The following is a 13,404-nucleotide window of genomic DNA, read 5'->3' as shown; positions in this document are numbered from 1 at the left end:
TATTAAATAAAGCCCTGAAAACTTTATAGCATTCAGGCATATACTCTAGTCTCCAATCCTCAGGAAATAAAAACACAACTATGTCTATGATACAGGGCTGGATGGGGCAGATGTTACCAAGCTCTATACATACATGTCGCCACTATGCAAACACAACAGAAGAGGCCCGCTTCATCAAAGGGTTTAAAACTCAAATGTAAATGAGTTCAGATGCCTTTGCTGGGCTCCCTGGGACATGAAAACAGGATTGGCTGAAATGGAAAATGACATGGGAAGAATGAGGTGCCATTTGAGGAAGCCACAAAAAGCCATGAAGCCCTGAATGCTCTGTGTCCTCACCCACATTGTGCGGCATCTGCTGTTGACCCATTGTCTTTTGCATCCTTTTGTGCTGGGCCACCTCGGAGATTTCTGGGACAGTACAGCCGTCCAGACCTGCTCTGAATAGGCCATTTGCTGAGCATTTGTATGTCTAGCAAGGGTGACTGTGTAGGGCTTGCTGGCAGGAGGATAGCCACATGCTTGCTGTGGCAGATAATGGGTAGCTGGGGTGGGTTGGGGCCTCCCATGAAGGTCCCCAGGCAGGTGCATGGGCTGAGGAGTCTGGCTTCTGTTTGTTTGCAGAAGGGCTGTTCTGATTTTCCTGGATGTGTTTCTCTGGGCAAGGGAGGAAGAAAATGCAAATGAGTCAAAGGAGAAACAAGTCAGCCATGCACAATCGGTGTGAATTTACCACTCTGAGTATCTATCCTGAAGATTCCAGTCAATCAGCCGCCAAGAGGACTGTCTGTGCTGGCATGGTTCAAAGAGCAGGCTCCTTGTCTTATCACAGGCAGCGAGGGCACAGGCATCACTCTCCGCTCATTTTTGCAAGTCTAAAAGGCCTGACTGCTCATCTGGGGTGGGGGATGAAAAAGAATATCCTCCCGAGTTTACAACCCCCAAGGGATCTGCTCTGTGCTCAGGGACTCTGCATATCCTGAAAGAGCTGCCCGGGGGCTCTGTTGGATATTAGAGGTCACCAGCAGTGCATGGCTTCATAAAGGGGAGAGGGAGAAAATTTCAAAACAGCTACATTTTCCTGCCAGGCTCAGTGTGCGCCCCTGAGTCCTATGCTTGCTGTCTTCCTGGGGCTTTAGATAATTATCGGATTGCTCTCCCATCTGAACAGATGTTGTCTGAAATGCTTTGCAGGGCTAGTGGACAGTGGCTGATTAGACGGCTCTCAGATGAATAAAGAGAGGGAACTTTTCCCTTCCCTGTGGCCACAGAAGCACAGTAGCTGGGCCTTATGCACAGCACAGTGTGAAACGGACAGTTGAGACAGCTTTCTGTAGAGTTTTCAATGTACGAATGCTTTGAGGGAAGGACTACCAGGGGTATAATGACCAAGCTGTAGTTTCGAAAAAATAATAATCACTTAAGGACAGTGTAGGTAAAACCAAGGGAGGGCAACGTTGCTTTTTTAATTTTTTTTCCTCCAATAGCATATTATAAGACAAAAGCAGGACCCTTTTCAGTCTATTATTAATTAACTTCATATTGAAACAAGCACCTAGATGTATCCTCTACTGGGTACTTTCATAGTGGGTATAACTGAAGCTGTTCAAAACTTGAGAGAATATGATGCTTTTTGTTTCTAAACCAGGCCTCTGTGCTGTACTCAAAGACACAGTTAAGCACACTATCCCAAGCACGATGCTTGGATTGATGGTTGTTTATTATATTACCAGCCGCATCACTGACAATAACGCAGTCCATTCTGGACCAGAATATGTAAATGCCATGGGTAAGATGATTTCGATCTCTCTCCTCCTCTGAGCCCAGCTGAGCCATGAAATCCAGCAGCTGCCAGGGAAGGGATTATAGCCTTGCCTTGGGATCTCGTTAGGTGCTGGTCTGGTGGTGAGCAGGGCTTCCACTTTATGTCCTAGGATTCCCACATGGCTATCTCTCTACCAGTCACAGTAATACCTGTGTTCTTCCTGTAACCTCAGGGTGGTAGGATGATTAATGAGATAATCCCACCGTAAAGAATTTTGACATCAAAAGGTAGACCTTCATCCTGTGAAGGGGGCAAGCTGCCCTTGGCCCTCTGAGAAAGCATCACTCTGAAACACCCTCCTTGGCCTCTCCCCTGTGGCTGTGGAAGCTTGGTGCTCTTCATTTTGGCACTCAGCACACTATTATCGCTGTGTCCACTGGGTCCCAGAAGACCTTGGAGGTCAGTGTCGAGTGCCCTTCTCTCCCCAGAGCTCCTTCGGCTCTGGGTAATATAGGAGCTCAGCAAATCTTTGTTGAGGAAATGATAGAATGCTAATAACTATCATCATTATTATTAATTTATTATTAATAATAATTTATTATTATAGGCAAGGATATATAGCAAGTATATAGATTATACTTGCTCCACAATGCTTGTAACCAGAAGTATTTCAGATTTTGAAATTGTTCACATTTTGAAATATTTGCTTAGATTTTTATCACCTGTAGTCTGAAAAAGCCCAAATCCAAAATGCTATCAAACCTGACACTGCTTGAATATCGTATCATACTGGCCATCAAAAGGTTTTTAGATTTTTGAGGACTTTGGATTTGGGCTGCCCAGCTGAGGGATGCTTGATCTGGATCATAAAATACTGCCTCAACTCAACTGCCTCACAGCTTACTCTGGAAATCCCTCTCTGTTTCTTTTGACAGGAAACACACAGTAGGACTGTTTGTAGATCAAGAAAAATGACCAGCTTCCTTCCATCTGGTAACCAGCCTTCATTTGTTTGACAAAAAGTTAGTTTTAATAGATAGCCCACTTATAACCATCCTGTGGTTTGATCGCTCGTGGAATTAAAACCTATGGCTCTCAGAGTGGCTGACCCTATTTGCTTTGAAGTGATAGTTTGCAGAACAACGGGGTAAGACAAAAATTATATAGGGTCCTCATGTTATCTAATGTGGTACCAGACTGGTATCCACTAGGTCTAACCTGGCCTGAGATTGTTGCTTGTTATCTCATTTCTCTTTAAGACAATGTTTCTCGACCTGTGGGTCATGACCCCTCTGGGGGGGTCAAATGAGCCTTTCACAGAGGTCACCTGAGACCATCAGAAAGCACAGATATTTACATTATGATTCATAATAGTAGCAAAATTAGAGTTATAAAGTAGCAATGAAAATAATGTTATGGTTGGGGGTCACCACATGAAGAACTGTATTAAAGGGCCACAGCATTAGGAAGGTTGAGAACCTCGGCTTGAAGGACTTTGATGCTGTGTACCAGGCAGAGGAGGTTACAGCTCCTCACTACTCATCCTTTCATACGTGATCTATTGTAAATGAATGCAGCCTAACAGGCCCTACTGACAGCTGAATTTACCATCTTTGTGCTACCTTTTAAATTTGTTATCTGGCTAATGCTATGATAGGCAGCCTTCTAAACTGGTCCCATTGGCCTCACCTCTCATTATCCATCTCTGACCCTTGTATGGGATTTGTATACAATGACTGCCTCCTGATATGTAGACTATAACCAAAAGGTCAGCAAGGCAGTTCTAAGAATAAACCACAAAAGACTAGGGCTCTCTCATTGTCTCTTGCTGTCTCGGCTTGCTCATAGCTATGAACTTAGCTCTGTGGGGAGCAAAATTTGATGACAAGCTCAGGGCAATATTTATTAAGAAAACCAGGCCACAAGGAGCTCATGCCTGTTAACACCTCTGAATGCATATGGAAGAAATCCCTTTTGCAAGAAAGCCTTGAGATGACTATCTCTGCCTGTGCCTCAGTAACAGCTTTATGAAGGACTCAGAACTGGCAGCATAGTGCTGGCTGTATGGATGAACTGTGAAGGAGAAAACCCAGAAAAGACTTGCCTAGACTCCAGGTCTGTAAAACTGTGAGATCATAGCACTGTGTTGTAAGCTGCTTGAGTTTGTGGTCATTTGCTCCCTAGCTATAAAGAACTGATGTGGTAGTGCCCCGCAGAGTGATGATTTTTGTTCAGTCGCAGAGTGTGTGTTATCCAGGAGTCCAAGAAGATTCCAATGAAGTGATATCATGGCTCCCTCTGATGCTATTGCCTAGTGATGTCACTGCACAACACCCACCTCACATTTGTGGGAAGGCTGCTGTAGAGAGCCTTGCACTACCAGTTACATAAAAGTATAACCCAAGGCTGGCAAGATGGCACAGTGGACAAAGGTTCTTGCTGTCAAACCTTATGACGTGAGTTCAATCTCCGAGACTCACAACGTGATAGGAGAGCAGACTCTCACAAGGTGTCTCTGACCTCTACAAGGACCCTGTGGCATGAGCATCCTCCCACAAAATAAATAAGCAATATGATTTTTTTTTAAAAAAAAAAACCAGTATAGCCTATACGATTACGTGTAGCATGTATCAAGAGATTATGACGTTGGACAGTTTATGTATTATAACATTGCTCATTATATTTTGTTGCACATTCCCTTTGCTTGTAAAAATGTGTGCTGTAAAACTAAGTGGTGTAATGCTGCAGCAGCCTCTGGCAGTTTGTGTTTACAACGTCTCCTGATTGCCCTGGGAGGCAGAGTGGCTGCCCTGCCCTATCTGCATTTGAGCAAGCACATTCTCTGATGCTCAAACAGTGATGAAATGGTCCCACAGTGCAGATCTCCAAACACGTCCCCATGTCAGCAACTCGTGTCTACATAATGACAGGATGAGAAGTGGATTGTGGACTTTCTGCCTTCTGTTCCTGGCTCAGCACACTGCTCTTAATGGTGGCTTTAAGCCCTGTGCAATGACCATCAAAAGCCCATGTTGTTGTACTCAGTCAAAGGGTTTCTCATTTGTTGGCTGAACAAAAAACTTTGCAAGCATTAAGACAGCTCCTGTTTATCAAAGCTCAGATCAGGATAGTTTTAACAGAAACACACCCACTTTATTGTGAGATGTGATACTATTCCTGTTTATAGAGATCTTAAAGTTACTTTCATAGGAAATGTATCCCTGATTCCACTGCTCATAGCTGTGCAGTGGGCTGGAGTTGGGAAAGCCACAGACAGAGCCACTCAGATGACCGTGGTTTGGTCTCAGTCCTTCATGGGAATCAGACATGAGCTGAAGGCAGCAAGACTAGGTCCCACAAGTCCTCCACTTCCTCCTTTGTCATCCACGGGATTACTCTTGGCTTGATGACAGCCCTTCTGCCCTGCCACCTTCTGAGATCTTGAGTAATTACATCCTTTGTTTGTGTGGCTCCTGAAGCATGGCTCCATCTTGCTCCCCAGAGCCATCTCCTTTTCTATACTTTTAGCTCTCCATCCTTTGTTCGGTGATTATCCTGCAATTCACCTGCTATAATTTTCCTTTATGTCATTGCACACTTGTACAAATACACATTATCTCCTATACTGGGAAATGGCTGAAAAAAATAAGTGATAAAATCCTTCATCCGAGGACGGGAAGATGGGGAATGTCTTTGGTCTTCAGTAAAAGTAGGGAAACCTGCTGGGAGGTTCACAAAGAGATGGTCATTTGGAAAGGTTAGTGTTATTTGGAGATTGTATTCACTTCTTTCCTAAGAATATTCTGATTAAAATGAGCATATGAGCATATTAGATGTTTGATATCTCTCTCTCTCTCTCTCTCTCTCTCTCTCTCTCTCTCTCCTCCTCCTCCTCCTCCTCCTCCTCCTCCTCCTCCTCCTCTTCCTCCTCCTTCTTCCTCTCTCTCTCCCTCCTCCTCCTTCTCCTTCCTCTCTGTCTCTGTCTCTGTCTCTCTCTTTCTCACAAATTTTACTAACTGTGCTCCACCTAGAGGTGAAGAGAGAGCAGGCATGTGCACTAACTACCCTTGCCTCAGGGTGCCTGTAGGGCTCCTGCATAACTCTTTGTCTTTTCTCAATTCTACAGAAGCATAGGACAACTGTGTTCCCTTCCCATCCCCTGACCTTCCAGCCTCTAGGACTGCATTTGGGAGACATTCCAGGGGTTGTTTCCTTTCACCACAAACACGACCCAAGGCAGAATCAGTGAATTCTATGCCTTGTCTTGTTTTTCTAGAGGCATCCTCAAGAGCCTGTTTCATTTCATTTGATTTTGAAATCTTTGTTTTCTATGATTTCAAAGCTTTGTTTCAGTTTTGTCTTTGTTCTGCCTGACTCTTTAATCTTTTTGCTTTAGGAAGCTGAAAAATGAAAACGCTATAAGATATAAGCTTAACATGCATGGCTGACACCAGGGGCTAAGAACGGTCACATTTATACTGCAACAGCCAAGCAAAGCACTCATGAGGCACAATTTCACACAGGATGGAATCTGGGAGACAATAAATGAAATCCACATTTATGAATTTAGTTTGGACTTCAAGAGTTTTTAGGAAGTGTTTGCTTCATGTTCTTATCAAAACATGGTCATTCCTGTTTTTCTCATGAATACCCTGAAATTCAGAGAAGTTCTAAGGGGTGTGTGTATGTGTGTGTGTGCGTGCATGCATGTAGATTCAACACACATGTGTGTAAGTGTATGTGTTTATATATGTGGAAAAAAGTCATATATATATATGTATATATACATATATACACATATATATATGTATATATATATACATATATATATATGTCAACTCCAGCTGTTATTATGCAAAAAAGTCTATCTTTGGGTACTTGATTGCTGAGATAGGCTAAGTATGTACAGTAAGTATGTGTGAAGGCCAATTTGTGATTTCAGGTAACCATTCTCCGCTATAGATAGCTCAGTTAAACCAGAGCTCACTGATTTACCTAGTCTAGGTAGCCAGCTTCTTCCACAGATCCTTGCCTCTAGCTCTTGAGTGCTGGGATTACAGTGGGCATGCCATCATACCTATCCGGGCTTCCCATGGGTACTGAGGATCAGAACCTCAGTCCTCAGGCTGGCTACACAAGTTCTCCTCTCAACTAGCTCCTTACCCCTGCCTAGGATTTTCTCTTGAGGGAGTCTCTCCCTGGGGGCTGGGGCTCAGTGATTTGGTTAGACAGGCTGGCCAGTGAATCCCAGGTTTCCTGCTATCGCCAAAACCCTAACTCTAAATGCTACCATGCCCACATGCCACTATGCCCACATGCCACCATGCCCACATGCTTGCATGGGTGATGGGATGAAGCTCAGGTCCTCATGTTTGTGCAGCAAATACTTTACCCAGTGAACTATTCCTGTGACTGCAGTTCTCTCTACCCATAGTGGTAGAACTGTAGAATGAGTAAGGAGATAAACTGCTGGAACCTGCTAACACACCTCCTACCAACACGCCTCCCTCCTCTCTTCTGCCTTCTGGCTCTCATGCTTTACTTGTTTTTATAAGTTCTCTCTCTCTCTCTCTCTCTCTCTCTCTCTCTCTCTCTCTCTCTCTCTCTTTCTCTCTTTTTTCTTGTTCTAAGAGTCTGATACTTGGCAACAACCAAAAATTTTCCTTTAGAATGGCAAATCACATTATTTTAGAGCTACAAATAGCATGGTCCAGTCTCCGTAGTTTACCTAACTTTCTTTGTTTTTGTTTGTTTTTAGCCAAGGATGGTATTTTGCACTGGCCTTAGCTAAGCTATCTACATTTTCAGCTGGGTACTAGAAAGAAGCAGATGGTAGATGAAGAGGCCAGAGCTGGTCTGCATTGAAGATAGTCAGAGTTGACATAAAGGGAAAGAAGCGGGGGGGTGGGGGGGGAGGTAGACTGAGCTTTTGCACTCAATTATCAATTATGTTGTATTTGGAGTGTATTTGGAGATCATGTCTTTAAAGAGGTGAAGTTAAAATAAGTCCTAATCCAATCTGATAGATGTCCTTACAAGAGATGCAAGGGGCACACACATACACCCACACTCACCCCCCCACACACACACACACTGAGAGAGAGAGAGAGAGAGAGAGAGAGAGAGAGAGAGAAAGGGAGAGAGAGAGGGAGGGGGTGGGAAGAGAGATACAACCATAGGAAGACCTATAAACTAAGAACAGACTTCAAGCAAAGGAAATCTGCCAATGCATTAACCCTTGACTTCCCAAACTACAAGACTGACAAAAAGTAAACCCTGCACTTTAACCCACCCAGTTATGGTATTTTGCTCCAGAAGCCATGACTGTGTCCCATACCAAGGTCACAGTGAGAGCATCAATCAGAAGCAAGTGAGGACACAGAGAGAAGAGAACAGAGTGGGGCAAAACACAGATCCAGCATCTGAAGAGCAATCAGGTGCAGGTTAGAGATAGCCCTGCAGGAGGTAGATTCAGCTGACCACACTGACTCCCCTTCAGTTAGAGTGGGTTTTCTCTCAATAGAGACAAAGTGCCTGGTATGACCAACCAGTAACAGCTTACCATACAGTTTGCCCATCCTCAGGGAAGCAGCAAAAGGACAGGTGTGCCAAGCAGAAGTCCTTCAATGTGACAATGAGTCTCCATGAACAGTCATGAATCGTACATAGGCAAAGAACCAGGTCCCTCCAGAGACACCCGCATCCTGGTTCCCAGCATCCGAAAAGCTAGAACCTCAGTGGGGACAGGACTTTATACACACAATGAAGGGCTCAGACATTGAGCTGAGGTGATAATCCTGCTCATTTATGGAGATATAATGGATCATAAGGGACTTTGGAGAGCAAAGAGGATCTCAATCAGGAAAGGCCATACCTCCACAGAACCAGTTGATAAAATGAGTCTCAAGATGGAGCCATGAGATGCATGTATGTAGCAGTAGCTATGGCTCTTGGTGGATCATACGTGCACCCATCCAGGAGCTATCTGGATTCATGAATCACACACACACACACACACACACACACACACACACACACAACACATGCACGAGTGCCAGTTAATTTTAATACGCCTTGATTTGCTGTGCAGTTCTAACTTCCACCCGGCTAGCATACATTTCCCTCCAGTACTCCTGGCTTCTAAATCTTTGCCCAGTTACCTTCTGGGTACATCCCCAGTCTTTGCAGCCCAAGATGTTTTGGGCAGACCTTCTGGGAGCTGCATTCCTTCTCACTTACATTTTGGATGGTTTTCCTTCTGTAGCTCTAAACCTGATCCGTCTCTTTCTGAATCATGGCAATTCTCCTCCTTCCTTTCTCCTAGTTTCCAGCCCACACAAATCTAAAGGTCCAGTCTCAGTCTACCTGCTCAGTGATTAGCCATTGGCTCTTTATTGATCGATCAAAAATCAATTGGGGACAAAGACCTTCAGCATTTGGATATGCAGATTCCAGACTTTGGGGGCAGGATTAATTCAAAGCATTAGAACCATCCCCACACAGGTAGTTTCTAAACCTGGGATTAGAAGGAACAGATTCTACTGTAAGACTTCCAAATGAACTGGCTGTGACAGTACTTATGTTAGCCCCATGAGATGGCTCTGCTCTGCAAACCTGTGTGATAACTGTATCATTTGAAGAACCCAATGTGTGGCAGTAGTTGGAAGCTGGCCAAATTTTGGCCCATCTTCTCTCTGCCTCTCCTTTCTCCTTCCTCTCCCCTTTCTTCCTTACCTATTCTCTTCCTGTGCTGGGAATCACAAAGCATTAATATGCAGAGGCTGCCCCGCACTGTGTGGTTCTCACCCTGATCTCAGTCTGATCTCAAAAGTCCTTCTCTTTCCAATGGTCCACATGCCAAGCAAGGTTGGATGTGCTATTCTGCATGTCTTGTCAGCCTGAACAGCTTTGAAACACCCAGAAAAAGTATGAGAGTTACTTCTCTGGTCGAGTACTCTGTAAATGTATCAAAGAAAACCATGTTAAAGAGGGAAGCCTGATTTTTGACTAATGGTTTCAAGGGGTCAGTTTGTCTGGCTCCGTTACTATTGGGCCCCTGGAAGAACACAACATCATGGCAATGGGAATGGTGGTGGTGGTGGTGGGGGGGGGGTGGTGGCAGTGTGCTGGTTGTCCTGTGCGGTTCAGAAGCCAGAAGAGAAAGAATAAGGGTCAATGGACCAGATCAATCCCTCAAAAGTCCATGCTTCCAGTGACCTATTTCTTCCAACTAGGTCCACCTCCTAACAACAGTTGATACACTGGCTAGTAATTTGTCAGTGCATTAGTGTACTGAGGAAGCTCAAGGCCCCATGGACCTATTGCATTTCAATAGTGCCACCAGCTGTGGGCCAACCCTTCTAATGCTTTATAACCAAACCAAAACAGCTGGATAATGTTAAACAGAAGTTTCAAGAAGGTTCATACACATTGTTCCAGATGCATTGCCATGGGCTGCCAGCATTCTTGACTGTGTGAAGTGGACAGTTACATTACCATTTCCAAGATGGACAAATGGATATACAAAATGACACAAGAGTGTCTTCAAGTTTGCAGAGACAGCAATCCACTCGAGAGCCAGAGCTTCAGGGACTCATCATCATCCCTGTGCAGTAAAGACCCTTTCAGATTTGTCTTGGTCCATGAGGTGAAGCATGACAGCATTTCAATCCAAAGCTGCAGCTTACACGATCTGTTTTATTTATGGCTGTGATTTGAGCAATGCTTCGGTTTAATGAGCTTTAGAGTCAAAGAGCCCTTATGAGTCGAGCAGCTCTAGCTCTGAGATTGAACACTAAAGCAAAGTGGCTATTAAAACAGAGTTACGTAAAAACTTTGACTCAGCACTTTGGTCCCTGGGAATGAAGCTTTTGGAAATAAAAGGACAAATCATATAACACTCCACTTTCAAGGATAATTTCTAAAGATTTGCTTATAGTAAGGGGAGGGTACATAAAAGGAAAAAGTGGATGCTAGCCATAGGGAAATAGATAAACCAATATGCTGTATGGAAAAAATGGAATATTATATAGCTGTTAAAATTATGAGCTAGATGCATATGACATATAATATAGATATAAATATATCTATGACATGAGCTGTGTTTACATATGACATAACTGGAAAGAATTCTACAAAGTACTATGCAGTGAAAAACACAAAATTTAGGTAAATATATATGACATGAGCCATGTTTACATGTTGAGAACAAAGACCATTATTTCACATTATATAACCTCAAGAAAAGTGTTAAATGACACAACCTAACAAAATTCAAATTTTAAAACAAAAATAAAAATTTAAAGTTATTTTTAAAAAGAAATTGCAGTTCAATATTGTTGAATAAGGTCTATCAAGAGATGAAATACTTCAGTCATCACCCCAAAACTGGTGGTATTCTTCATGAGAAGCTCTAAATCTTCCAAATAATATCAGAAATGAAATTTGATACTGTACTCCAAGTTTTAACCAAGAAAGAAAGAAAAGGAAATCATAATGCTAAGAATAGAGGGAAATGGATTATCTTAGACTTGACCCAGAGAACTAACCCATGCAGTTAGTAAGACTAACTGTCATTCCAAAATCAAATTTAGAACTCAGAGAATGGGTGTATAAAGCAATGACATTAGCTTTCATACACATGTTCATATGTGGCATCACAAAAGAGATGATCACATGACAAAAGCAGCCAACACAGGCATTCATAAGAGAATGTAGAAACCATAGGGCTTTTTAACTTATTATTAATGCAATACTCTAAGAGAGCTAAAAAAAAAAAAAAAGACTTTCAAAAAATGGAGGCACACACAATGGCAAAGGGGAAGAATTCCCATAAGCTAATTTAAGTAATCCTGATTTTAAAAATATCTACTTCTACAAGAAGCTAGACAATGCCAGCCTAAAGTTCCTGTGGGAAATAAATCAGATAATCAGGAAATACCTGAAAAAGAACAATGATGGTCAAGAAAATTATATACTAGGAATTATTATATTTAAAAGTTTTTGAAACTTCCTTTATAAAAGCAGTATGCTAAGAATATATGAGCAGACTTATAAAATTAAATAGAAAGTCCCTAAATATATATATATCATATATGTATATATGATATATATATATATGAAGAAATACAGAAATCTGAAGTCAGCATATAAAGAAAGGTATCCCAGTTAGTGGTGAAATGATTGAGTGTATAGTACTGGGGAAACTGGAATCTTATCTATACACATAGATGCAAATGATAGGACTGTTTCTAAATGATAGTTATTTAAATATAAAAAAAGTAAACCACGAGGGTTCTAGCTAAACACATGGAGAATTCTAACCTTGGAGTAGTGGGGGTTTTAATAACTGGACTAATTTAGGCTTCTCAGAAAAGAGACTGGTAAATTCAACTCTATATAATTGAGATCTCAGAAACCATGAAAGCACAGTAGACCAAGATGGCAGATGCAAAGCTGCACCTGGGAGAGTGCCAGAAGTCAAGACACAAAGCCACCAAGGGAGAAAGGAAAGAGCTACAGAAAACAGACGCCAAGATAAAACGTTCTCCATAAGGAAGTCAGGAGGTTGAGTTTCTTCCTGCTGGGAAGCTTAGGTATGGATTCCAGATGTCAGAATCAAAAAGGTGGTCCCTGCTGCTGGAAGCTAAACCTGATGCTTGGATTCTGCTTGTTGGAGAAAGCTAGTGGAGTACAGAAGTCAGGACGTGGCAACACTCAGCCCGCCACCTTCACTGCTGCCCAGATGAACAGAGATAAAGCACAGGCTTTGTGTCTGGTCCAGACCCCAAGTCACTAATGGAGATAAAAGCAAAAGGGTAATAAGGGAGTCTAAACCTGAAAAGCCCTAATGTCTCTCTCTACCCCACCCCCACCTCCAGGCTAAGATGAGCAAGACCGGAAGCTTGTTGTTGATTCAGTATCCTGATGGACACAGAAAAGGTAAACACAGCCAGGCAAGTCTGCCACACCCACTCACAACTTCAGTCACAAAAAACCTGCCAGAGACCAGCAGACCCCCCCAAAACATCATAGCCTGGCATGTAATGTGCAACCAGGAGGAGTCAGGGGTTCTGACAGAAGATAGGCTTCACCCACAAAACCCCTTGTTCTGGGAGGATACTGTCTTAGTCGGGGTTTCTATTCCTGCACAAATATCATGACCAAGAAGCAAACTGGGGAGGAAAGGGTTTATTCAGCTTACATTTCCACATTGTTGTTCATCACCAAAGGAAGTCAGGACTGGAACTCAAGCAGGTCAGGAAGCAGGGGCTGATGCAGAGGCCATGGAGGGATGTTCCTTACTGGCTTGCTCAGCCTGCTCCCTTATAGAACTCAGAACTACCAGCCCAGGGATGGCACCACCCACAATGGGCCCTCCCACCCTTGATCACTAATTGAGAAAATGCCTTACAGCTGGATCTCATGGAAGCATTTCTTCAAGGGAGGCTTCTTTCTCTGTGATAACTCCAGCCTGTGTTAAGTTGACACTCAAAACCAGCCAGTACAAATACCTGACTTAACTTCTATCACACCACTTTGGAAACTGATTTAAAATAAGGAAAAAGGACACAAAGGAAAAGGGAGAAGCCATGTTGTCATGAAGTCAGGAGGAAACACTTCGAGCACAGGTGTTTTCT

At 43.0% G+C, this 13,404-nt stretch overlaps 1 long non-coding RNA gene across 1 annotated transcript; it reads left to right on the top strand.

The window, feature by feature from the left end:
* Positions 1-1,749: 1,749 nt before the first annotated feature.
* LOC116101127 lies at positions 1,750-12,673 on the top strand. Its single transcript, XR_004122797.1, has 3 exons — positions 1,750-1,789; positions 2,701-2,758; positions 12,646-12,673. It is a non-coding gene; the product is annotated as an uncharacterized LOC116101127 (long non-coding RNA).
* Positions 12,674-13,404: the final 731 nt, after the last annotated feature.

The sequence above is a fragment of the Mastomys coucha genome, unplaced genomic scaffold, assembly GCF_008632895.1.
Source record: "Mastomys coucha isolate ucsf_1 unplaced genomic scaffold, UCSF_Mcou_1 pScaffold21, whole genome shotgun sequence".
Lineage (NCBI taxonomy): Eukaryota > Metazoa > Chordata > Mammalia > Rodentia > Muridae > Mastomys > Mastomys coucha.
This window is presented reverse-complemented; position numbering and strand designations above follow the sequence as displayed.